Source organism: Anopheles coustani, chromosome 3 (assembly GCF_943734705.1).
Source record: "Anopheles coustani chromosome 3, idAnoCousDA_361_x.2, whole genome shotgun sequence".
Classification (NCBI taxonomy): domain Eukaryota; kingdom Metazoa; phylum Arthropoda; class Insecta; order Diptera; family Culicidae; genus Anopheles; species Anopheles coustani.
Window position 1 is genome coordinate 32,075,392 of NC_071288.1, and position 10,483 is coordinate 32,085,874.

A 10,483-nucleotide genomic window follows, 5' to 3' on the forward strand; every position below is an offset into this window, starting at 1 on the left:
TCGGTTTTGCATAAAAGTACGGACGATCCAAACAGTATTCTTACGCTGTTGTTATTAAATATATATCAAAAAAGTATGAAATGCAACCATAAAGCTTGTATAATTTTCAAACAAAAGGGAAACATTAATAAACCGTTACAAGGTATCGATCTTATTTTGATGCTTTTTAATTAAGCTGGTGCTTCCCTCCGTGTCTCTAACGTTTGGCTATTATTCAATAGAAACTGTTTTACAAGGTTCATGAACTCATTCAAGATATTTTTCTTCTCCTTTTTTCTTATGCTTTTTTTTGAGATTATTGACGAAGATGAAAAATGCATTGGAGAAATAGATGCTTGATCGCAGAAGCTTCTGTCTATAAGTCCCTTTTTAAGTGCACAAAGTTATCCCGTCGCGATAGCGGTCCCGCGAAACGTAGCGCTAAGATGGATCGCTACTAGGAGACAGGATAATCCATCAGCGCCCGGCAGAATTATGTGCTACCCTGGTGAGAACCACCATTTCCGCGAAAATGGCTCAGTGCGTAAAAACATTCAGCCTTCTGAAGACGGGCGAGATAATGTTTATTTACGGCGCTTCAGCAAACACGGACACGGACCTTGGACAGATGGCAGAATCGGTACCAGCACCAACCCATGAGAAGATGACCGTTGGTAAGACGGCTTCAAGCTGCGGTATATTTTTGTAAGGTGACCAAATGAATCCATGAGTTGTTCGGTGCCCGGAGGAAACGGTGCTAAGAGGGAAGGTAGGTTGCACACTGTTTACGGCTACGATTTTTGTTTGCTAAGCTGCTCTTTAGTCTACCTGGCCAAGACAGATAAGGGTGATGTTCCAATGTGCACTGTGAGGTTTAATTATAATGGGTGGATTTGTTTGTGGAATAATAGAAAACAAAAAACGAGCTGCATTAATTGTCCCGTGCAAAATGAAAGTATTTTTAAAGACAAAGATCTAAAGACAATGGCTTGTATAAACATCTAATCTATTTGCAAACGAGATAAAACATAAATCTTAGAAACCTGTGAGTATTTCTCTATACTACGCTTTGTAGGGACATTTCCTAAATACAACCTCGTTGAAAATTTTCCCAACAAGGGACCCTTTTATCAACACTAGGAAGTTATATTCCTGCTACAATGATAAGAATCGTGAAATTCGAGCCGATCCAATTCACCTGGGCCTAAGCAGAACGTTCAGAATTTCAAGGGACGCATGTCTGAGCTTTTGCCTTCATGCTACGTCTCGGGAGTGTGAAGATAGTCAAATCACATGTGTAGTAGGATTTTAAGCAATCTACGATCCCCCTTTGTAGATTTCTTACAATTCCACTACACGTTAGACAAAAAGGGGAGATTGTCTAACGCTCTTAGTTTTAATCTCAGAAGAAGTGGAATCTTTGAAAGACGGATTTGCTGTTTCTTGAAATTAACATTAATTTAGCTCATATTTTTAAATGCCAGACCAACAAAAAAGTCTTACAAAGTGTTCAGTTAAAGAATAACGGTCCCCTGGAGAATCGTGTCAAGGAGAAGAGATTTCTATGAAATTCCAATTTGTCCAATGCGCCAAGTGAGTGCATGTAAAAGAAATGAAGCCTTGCTCGGGCAAGTGAATATGGATCCATCATGAATGAAGCTTCGCTCGGTGGTGTGTGACAATACTGTTATCTTTTCTACATCATAGATGAGAATTGGTAAATTGATTCCTTTGCTGCTTAATTGGTAAGGGACAACAATAACAAGGAGATATCCCTGAATCAATTAAAATATCCTTTGTATGAGGCTGAATTATAGGGGTGGCGTGAGTTATAGGCACGGATATACGGAATGTAATTTTATACCTTTTCTCTGCTACGCAGGAACGTCAGCGACCGTGCTACCCTGCTGTTCTCTGTCGTGTTATGTGGCCCAGTCCAAGGTATTGCGATGGATAATCCCAAATTACATCTTGGGACAAATGGGCAAAATAGGTGACTAGGACCTCGGTACAACTGTTCCGCAAGGATTCCAAATTCCATGGATTTTCAATGTTGTCACCAAAACCTCCATTCAGCAAACGTAGTCTAAATTTTAAGGCGAAGCCCTTTAAGCGTTCCATCTTTGGAGCAAGCGCGCTATCTTCGCATCCCAACCGATGATACTCATGATTTTTGGCAATGTTCGTTAGTTATAGTGTCCTTGCGAAACGGCATTAGAGGCGATTCGTTAGCTACCAACTGAACTGCTGAATTATATGTTCAATATTCCCACTCCTCTGAAATGAAGCGATCGCACCGAGACCCTTCTCATGCATTGCGGAAGGTTTTTTGGTCGAATGCTCTGATCCATTCGATGATGAATTTTGTTGCCTTCTCGAAGCGAGCTGTGGAGTGGAATGTGGTCAGAGGGAATGGAGGTTGTTTTATTCGATCTCCCTTTTTAGATAATTTTAAGACATTTGCCAGAAACTTTCAGTTGGCGGACGTTTATTTTTATTAATAAATCTCTCATCTTTTATACTGGCTTCATCGAGTTTTTCCTGATCTTGAAAGAAAAGCAATAATAAATCGCATTTCTATAGACCAAATTCCTCCTTTTGATTTAATGCCTTGCCGCATTGTTAAGTATTTCTTAGAATCCACAAGTATCTTTTAATAGCCAAGTTCATTTGAAAGGATCTTATGGATATGAAATGAAATGTGAGTTTGAAAGAATTTCGTTACTCGATAAATAGTAACGAAAATCTTTCCTATTCCTTTTAAACTTTTCTTCAAACTCTTTGCAGTTCAGAAGACTCATCAAATGTATTTGGCAACTACATAGCCAGTATGCAAAGGGAATTTACTTATTGCAAAGCGTTCTTCGTTAGGCATGCAAAAAACTGCAGATGGTGTGCACCACAGACACCAAGATTTTCCGACCATCAAATTCTTTGTCAATTGGCAATTGTGGCCTGTGAAATCTCGGATACCTTATGCTACCGCTCCGTATCGTATCATCATCTTACGACTTTCAATTCCATATTGCCATCATCTGTGGCATGACGCCCTGAAGCGGAAACGCAGAGATGAGCAAAATCTTTGGATAACAATTTTGGAGCACTTGGAAAACTTTTGAAATATCACAAGTAGCCGGGAAAGTATGATTCCCGTTGCGAAAGTCCTGTTGGCTGCAAGCATCCTCTACAGCGATGATATGCGGCAAAGCTGAGCCGGCAGAGGAGTTTCGAAGAACAAGTTGAAAGCGAGATCCTTGCGCTGAACTTCCCCATTTTAATAACAGGAACGCATCGTATGGTTTCATAATATTCTCACTTATTTTGAGTAATTCTTATTAGAAGGAGTATCGTATGAATTAACTGGGTGATGGTTTCCAAAACTCATATAATGTTACAAAGCGAAACTTGCACGATTAACTTAACAAGGAGCGAATGCAACAATAGTTTTATCACATTGAAAATTTGACTAACATTTAGTTACATTACAGTCCATATGTTACGTCGAATCAGTTTTAGAACTAGGCCTTCTGTGCCAACAATCTAAAGTATTTGAACATGTTATATCCAAAAACAGAGTAGAAGTCTCCAGAAAACATGTTCTATTTTCAAATTTTCAAGATAACTCGCAACTCTTTGATATCGACATAAGTTGAACCAAAGCCAAATTGCAGACCATTCAAGTGCGTACCGCACGTAGTCAAGAATTCTTCTGGAAGAAATAATCAATCGAAAGGATCTGCACAACTCAGGTGAAATGGAAGCCACAAATCTTCTACAGCAGGGAACTAAGACAACTGCTCAGGCCTCCCGATAAGAATCGCTCGTAAACTAGTTAATCCAATTACTCAATGCCTCATATCATGTCAATTCGTTTGAGTTGCCTTTTCGCAGGCCCATCGTTTAATGGATGAGCACGCATAGCTGAGCACTAGCCGGAGGTTTTCGTTCCGGTTTGAGGGCGAGAAAAGGAAAACCCCCGTCCTGTCGCAATTGTGTGCGATACCATCATGCCAAAAAGGGGAATGGTTGCGAAACGAATCTGAGGTCCATTACGAGTACGCAAAGCTTGTGTAACTCTTTTCAGATAGCGTTTATAGACCTTTTTCGTCCACCTTATGGTAATTTCGTTCGACCTGTTCCAGACGAACACGTGTGACCGATGTTTTCAACACAGTTTATCAATTCATTGTGTTTTGTTCCGTTCATTAGCGCTATAAGTAAAAGAATCCTTTAATATCAAACAGGAAGCAGACTAGAACTACTCATAGAAGTAAATGAGTGAGCAAAATCTGTTCAATAACCAAATAGCAAGCCTCCGTTGAACTTACAAGCTATCGTTTGCATGTCTATAATGTCTCTAAGTATTCCACTCCTACTTGGATGTAATCCTGAATTTTGAAAAATATAAACAGCTAACAATTAAAACCAGACAAGTACCGTAAGGCAAAACGTTGAATTGGTAGGAAGTCTTTTACGAAGTTTCATCCGAACCGCAAAAAGTGGCGCACCTCTACAATCACCCTCAACTACTCTGGACGACATTCTTCTGCCCCAGTCTGGCGGTTTTTAATGCCTGAATGTCATTCCCGTAAGTTTGCCAGAACACTAGGGGTAGTTTTGGGGTTGCGATGATTATATGACAATCTTCGTAATGAGCTGCCTGCGTACTTTAGTTTTACACTGAACGTGATAAAATGGTGAAGCAGCACAACCAACCCCCAACAGTTAGTGAAGTCACCGACTTACGGAACGGACAGCAAACATCATTTTGTGATAGTCAACTTCATACCCTCTAAAAAGTCAGACCTTATGTAAAGAGGCTGCGGTGCGAAAGCAGTTTCTTCCGTAATCTGCTCGCACTTCTTACACACTTTCGTTAGATTGGAGGAATGAGTAAGGCGAACAACTTAGTTTTTACTTCAACCGCAAAGTACAAAAACAAAGTAAACAAAACTAAATTAAGATATTTCTTGGTCACTTTCGAAAAGCCAAATGACGAACCGGATATCTTAATTGTAGCCTAGGGTTAAGGTGATACGAAACTTGTTTTCGATCCAAATTAGGGTATGAAAGGTTATAAAAAATCTAAGGCTGTAGCGCCAAAGAAGAAAATACGCAAACACATTCGACGCAGCAAAAGATTAATATATAACCTTCCAAACCGCCGGTTGCGTGTGGTTTTCCGTTTTTCAACAACCAACAACCAACACCCCGAGAATAAAGGGAAGATAAACTTACCAATCGATCTCCACACAGATCCCGCCATCTTTTATCTCTACATGTGCGCGCGAACATGCGGTTCACGTGCGGCCAACCAAAAGAACTTAGCACAGCCACCTCGGGCCGTGGAAAAGCGAACGAAATTAATATCGTAATTTCGTGATCCGTGCAGATTTTCGGTTTTGATAAATTGTTTTTGTTTGGGCCGTACCGTCATCAAGCGCTAACGAACGGAATGGTCCATGGTAAAGTGAGTGGAGCGATTTGAGGCGGGATGAGAAAAAGAATAAACGTAGATAACAATGAGAAGTGGTGAACGGCGGGTTTTGAAGGGGACCGGGTTTGGAGTGGCTTATCCGAGGTGAAGAGAAAGCTTCAATTTTTTTGGGTGTGTTGATGTGGGTTTTTTTCCTGTTCTGGCTAGGGTCACATTTTCACTTCAGGGAGGATGAGGTGATTAACCATAAAACTGCTTGTTGAGAAAATTTGGAAATATCAGACAGGATGCGAATAATAGAATATGGGAGAAGCCACACTACGCAAAGAATGGGATAAAATTCGAATCCTCACGCGCCATTTTTATGTTTTTGTTGTTTGCTTCTTTCAACAGAACCGAAAACGAGTAGGGTAGGTGCCGGTGCTGAGCTTTGGGATGGAAGATGGAGATCTCTCGAGCGAAGAAGACAGCTTTCCAGGGGAAAATTGAATGACGGCAATAATAGGGTTCACGTGATCATGCCCAGCGAAACGTCTCGTGATGTGCCAACTCATTTTCTTCGGCGTCACGGGTGAGTTGTGCGGTACTGCTGGCCCATCTCAAGCTTTGAATGGGGAGGACGAGGTTCCGACACGCCCGGGGGGTTGGGACACATTTTTGCGCCCTTTCTCCTCGTTACGTACTCCATCCACGGGATCTAGGAAAGAGGACAACAAGCCTTCCGGCGAGGATGAGCGAGTACCCGTTTTCCTCGGGGGACTTTACAAACAGGAAAATATCCGTTGTTCCCCGGGGCCAGGTTAGTGTACTGGTCCGGCGTACACGTGAATGTCCGCCACCGACCGGGTGCTACCACTTTCCCCGTAACATTGCCATCCCGCGTCGGTGCTGTAATATGCAAACCTCACCCGGAAAACTCTTTCCCTTCGTCGAGGGCATTTAATCCTACAACCCGAGGATCTCTTGGGGACGCTTTTTGAATTCTACATACCATTCTACATACATTCTGTTAGAGCAGAAAGACAACAAATGACAACAACACACAAAACTGAGTAGGACAAAGAAAACGGGCCTGGAAAAATGAAACCGGGCCGTTGGCATTACGCGAAAAGCGGATTTAATGTATTTCCCATTGCAGATACATGTATGGTATACATATCTTCAACTGAAGTCATCATAGACCACTAGAAAACACGAGGGCCTTCGGTACATTCGCAAAAGTTCCTGGGTTTTTGTGTTTGATTTTCGGTTATCCCAGCAACTTTCCCAAAAATACTACTCGTGCTGAGTTTTCGTACAGCGTGCTATCAATGTTTGTTACCCTATGCGGTAATGTATTGTTGTGTTGAGTTTTACAAAACACTGTCCGAACACAGGCTATCTTTGTTGATTGTGAGGCTTATCATTTAGAGGCGGATTCCTTTTTACGGAAGATCCTGTCTTGCGAGCACTCGAAGCTTGAATGCACGAGAAGCTGGGTATACTAATTCATGAGAATTGTTTCAGTGTTCCACTTCCTCCACTCAGTTTACCTCGTGTTGGTTGCATTTTTGGCTGAAACATAGAGATTTTAGAAACAACAAACGTTCTAGGGACGTGAGGTTTTGGTGTTTATTTGTTTATTATCCTCACATTTGTTTTGCATTCTTCTCGGCCATATTCTATTCTTTATTCCGTATTTATTTTGGTGTTGCGGTGTGCTGTAGATTAAGAAGAATTGGCTATAATTGTAAAATCAAACTAGTCACTAATTTAAACTGAACTCAAAGAGATCAATAAAATTCAAACAAATAAAGCTTTCCTCTCACGGCACGTTTTCGTGGCTTTCTAGCAGCAAGTAACAATTTCTACCCATAGAGATGCTGTATCAATTTTGCATATCTAATTCGCAATCGGAAACAGGCTAATGAAGCTTTATGGTTGGCAATATAGCTTGCAAGAAAACCACTAGCATTACCGTTAATTTTATCGTGTGTCTGATAACGAAAGCGAAACACGCGCGATAGGATAACGGGGAGGCATATCTTGTGGGTTTTCGGAATAACTTGAGAGAATGTAGGAAGACAGTGGCAGCAAGAACTTATCAAAATATTGTTCTCTTAAGACCGCCACAATCGATTATTCTGGGTTCTCTGGGTAAAACATTATCATAACAATTTGGAGGATAATTTCATCGAATCAAGTTTTAAGATAACATGATTTTAGATCCGCAAACCTGTGTAGACTGTCTTTAACAGTCAACGGTTTTAGCTAGGCAACATTAACACCCGTTTCGTATTATTTTCCGTTTTCTTACTTATGGCAGCGAATGTAATGCGTCCCTGTGATCTCCTCAAGTCCATCTTACTGCTCTGTTGTTTATAATTATCTATACGATAAATATGTTGCCACATCGTTCCACATCAGCAAAACGAACGAAAACCAGAAGTGCTAACATAAAAACTCATCCCAGGCAAGAGGTTGCTTCAACTCGAGGTTTTTTTGCTCTTGGTGCTGTATTTTGTCGCATAAATCACTGGCATTAGAGAGATAAGCTAAATTTATTAAAATACCCTCGCTGGCAGGAAGGAGCTGTGTGCGAGTTATGCTAGCGACAGCTGGTTGGATGTGCCTCTCGTACAAGCATCCGTTAAATTGGTAGAATATGGTCGGTTTAAAATGTGGTTGAAATTTTATTCACATCTTAAGCATCTTAGCGCACTTGATGCTGAACTCACATACCCGTGGTTGGGGGAAATAATCCTTTTATTTGAGAGATAGCTTGCTGCTTGGACGAAAATGTCAAAGTTGAATACATTTTTCTGAAGTTTAAACGACAACAACTTTTAAGACCAACCTAACGTAGAGCGATTCTGAACGTTTGAAAGTTTTGTAAATGCTAGCTATACAATTTTAAGAACAACCTAACATAAATGTCAGATATGAGGTGAATTTTAAAGCTGTTTAAAATGCTAATCAAAATATCGGTTTAATTGTTTTAAACGCTGATTAGGTTATGGTTCTACCTTTTCCTGTTTCCTGCTCTGCAAATGACTCTGCTATATCATTTCCACCAATCCTCGATAAAAACCACACTAATCCAATGAAATTACGCTTGGATACTTCATAATTTTACTATCTCATCTCTGATAAGCCTAGACTGACGGCTCATTTCAACCCAGATTTCTCCATCCTTCCACAAACGCAGACTAAGAGATCTGGTCTGCTTACGTAATGAGGACTCTCGACGAAACCACTAAGAGGACGTTACCGTTAAGATACATCTCATATCGCTGCCAGAGCGTGACTGGAGTGTACCACGCCGTTCTGGTGTCTCTTCCAACCCATTCGTCCCATGCATCCGCATCCGTAATCAAAACCGGCGGGTGACGATTCGTCACCGTAGCGAATGAAACATAATGAGCACTTGGTGGAGGCAGCTTCCCGGAAATAATGGGATTAACATTTCATGCTAAGACCCGTTCATGGCCACAACTTCTTCAGCCAGGTGTCAACCTACGTTAACTTCATATCTTCATTCTTCATTTATCCTTTCAACCTCATTCGGAATTCCGCGAATCGTGGGAGGGGTCGAAAGACTTCGGACTTCCGCCCGGGAGGAGGTGCTCGATATTATTCCACGCCAGTTCGGATCTTGGCTGTGCAATGGTAAGATTGCGGGCGAGGCTTAAGCCGGATTTCGGTGTGTTTGTTAAAAAAGTCAAGTGCCACTTTCCCACTGTTGGAAGAAAATGGTGGATGAAAGTTAAATGGAACCTACGAGTACGTTGGTAGCGATATAAGGTGGAAATGTTCGTCAAGCCATGCACGAAACTGTTGCTATTACATATGAAGAACAGTGCTATTTGCTACGTTTATATTAGAAACATGGGAGAACTTTTTGGCTAGAGGAGGAGTGTAAAAACATCAATTAACCATATGAAAAGAGTGTGCTTCGCAGTAGTGCAGCTGATTGTATTGCCATGATTAAATCGCACGTCAAATCGCTTCTCCTGTTGCTTTAATTGTTCGCCATCAACCAACCGTGTGCTCAACCGTAGGTGTGCCAGGGAATCGATAAGGTTGATGGAGAACAAAGCTGAACTTGGAAACCTCTTGATCCCAGATGTCCGTACGTTCTACATTCGGACGTCCAGATCCATTAGCGAGCATCAGCAGCCACATATGTTCACACACAAACACACACACATGGTTCAGCGGAACGAGTCGTAGCATTCACATCCAGCTTCAAGCTTCGGTCCGGAAAATCCGCTTGCCAAAGTGTGAAACGCACGCGGACGAAGGGATTCACAAACATCCGGCAGAACTGCATCGTTCAACGTTCGATTTTGCTGGTAAGCTACTATGGACATTGGACCCGAACTCGCAATAGATAAGAGCGCGATCGGAGAAAATTGGAACGCGATATGGGCTGGCTTGACACTTAATTTCGATGCGGTGCACAAAAAACGGATTAATCGTAGTACCGAGCATTTGGAGCCCAATTATGGACCGTTGGGACCGGGTAGTATCAGAATCTCTGTTTTTCTTTTACCGCTAGCGATGGGAAAGAAAGATTGAAAGTTATCTTATGAGTTGGTTGATTTGAATCTAAAAGAGGAAATTCGTTTTCGATTTACTCATAAGTGATTTAATAGAAAAAAATATTGTATACGCATACCTCGGTTCAGCAAAACCTGTCTGGCAGAAAAGATATCTTAAATATTGAAGTAGACATGATTTTACTTTACAATAAAAAATCGTAACCATCAGTCACAGACCAGCGAATATGTAAACACTTATTGAATCATGGAAAACTATTAAAAAAGTACTGAGTCAGTTACAAACAAAAGTTCCTGGTATTATGACATATCCTTTCATCGTACTTGCAACACAATTCAGACAAAGAATGATTGCATTGAAATTCGTATACTTGCGAATTCTGCTCGTAAATTGATGGATAAACATGATGCAATTAATGCTCAAATGTGCTGAACATGTTTGCAACCGACAAGGTTACTTCACACCATGCATCTCAGAACTATGATTACGAACAATCAATCAACTTCCCTTACCACAAACGATCCT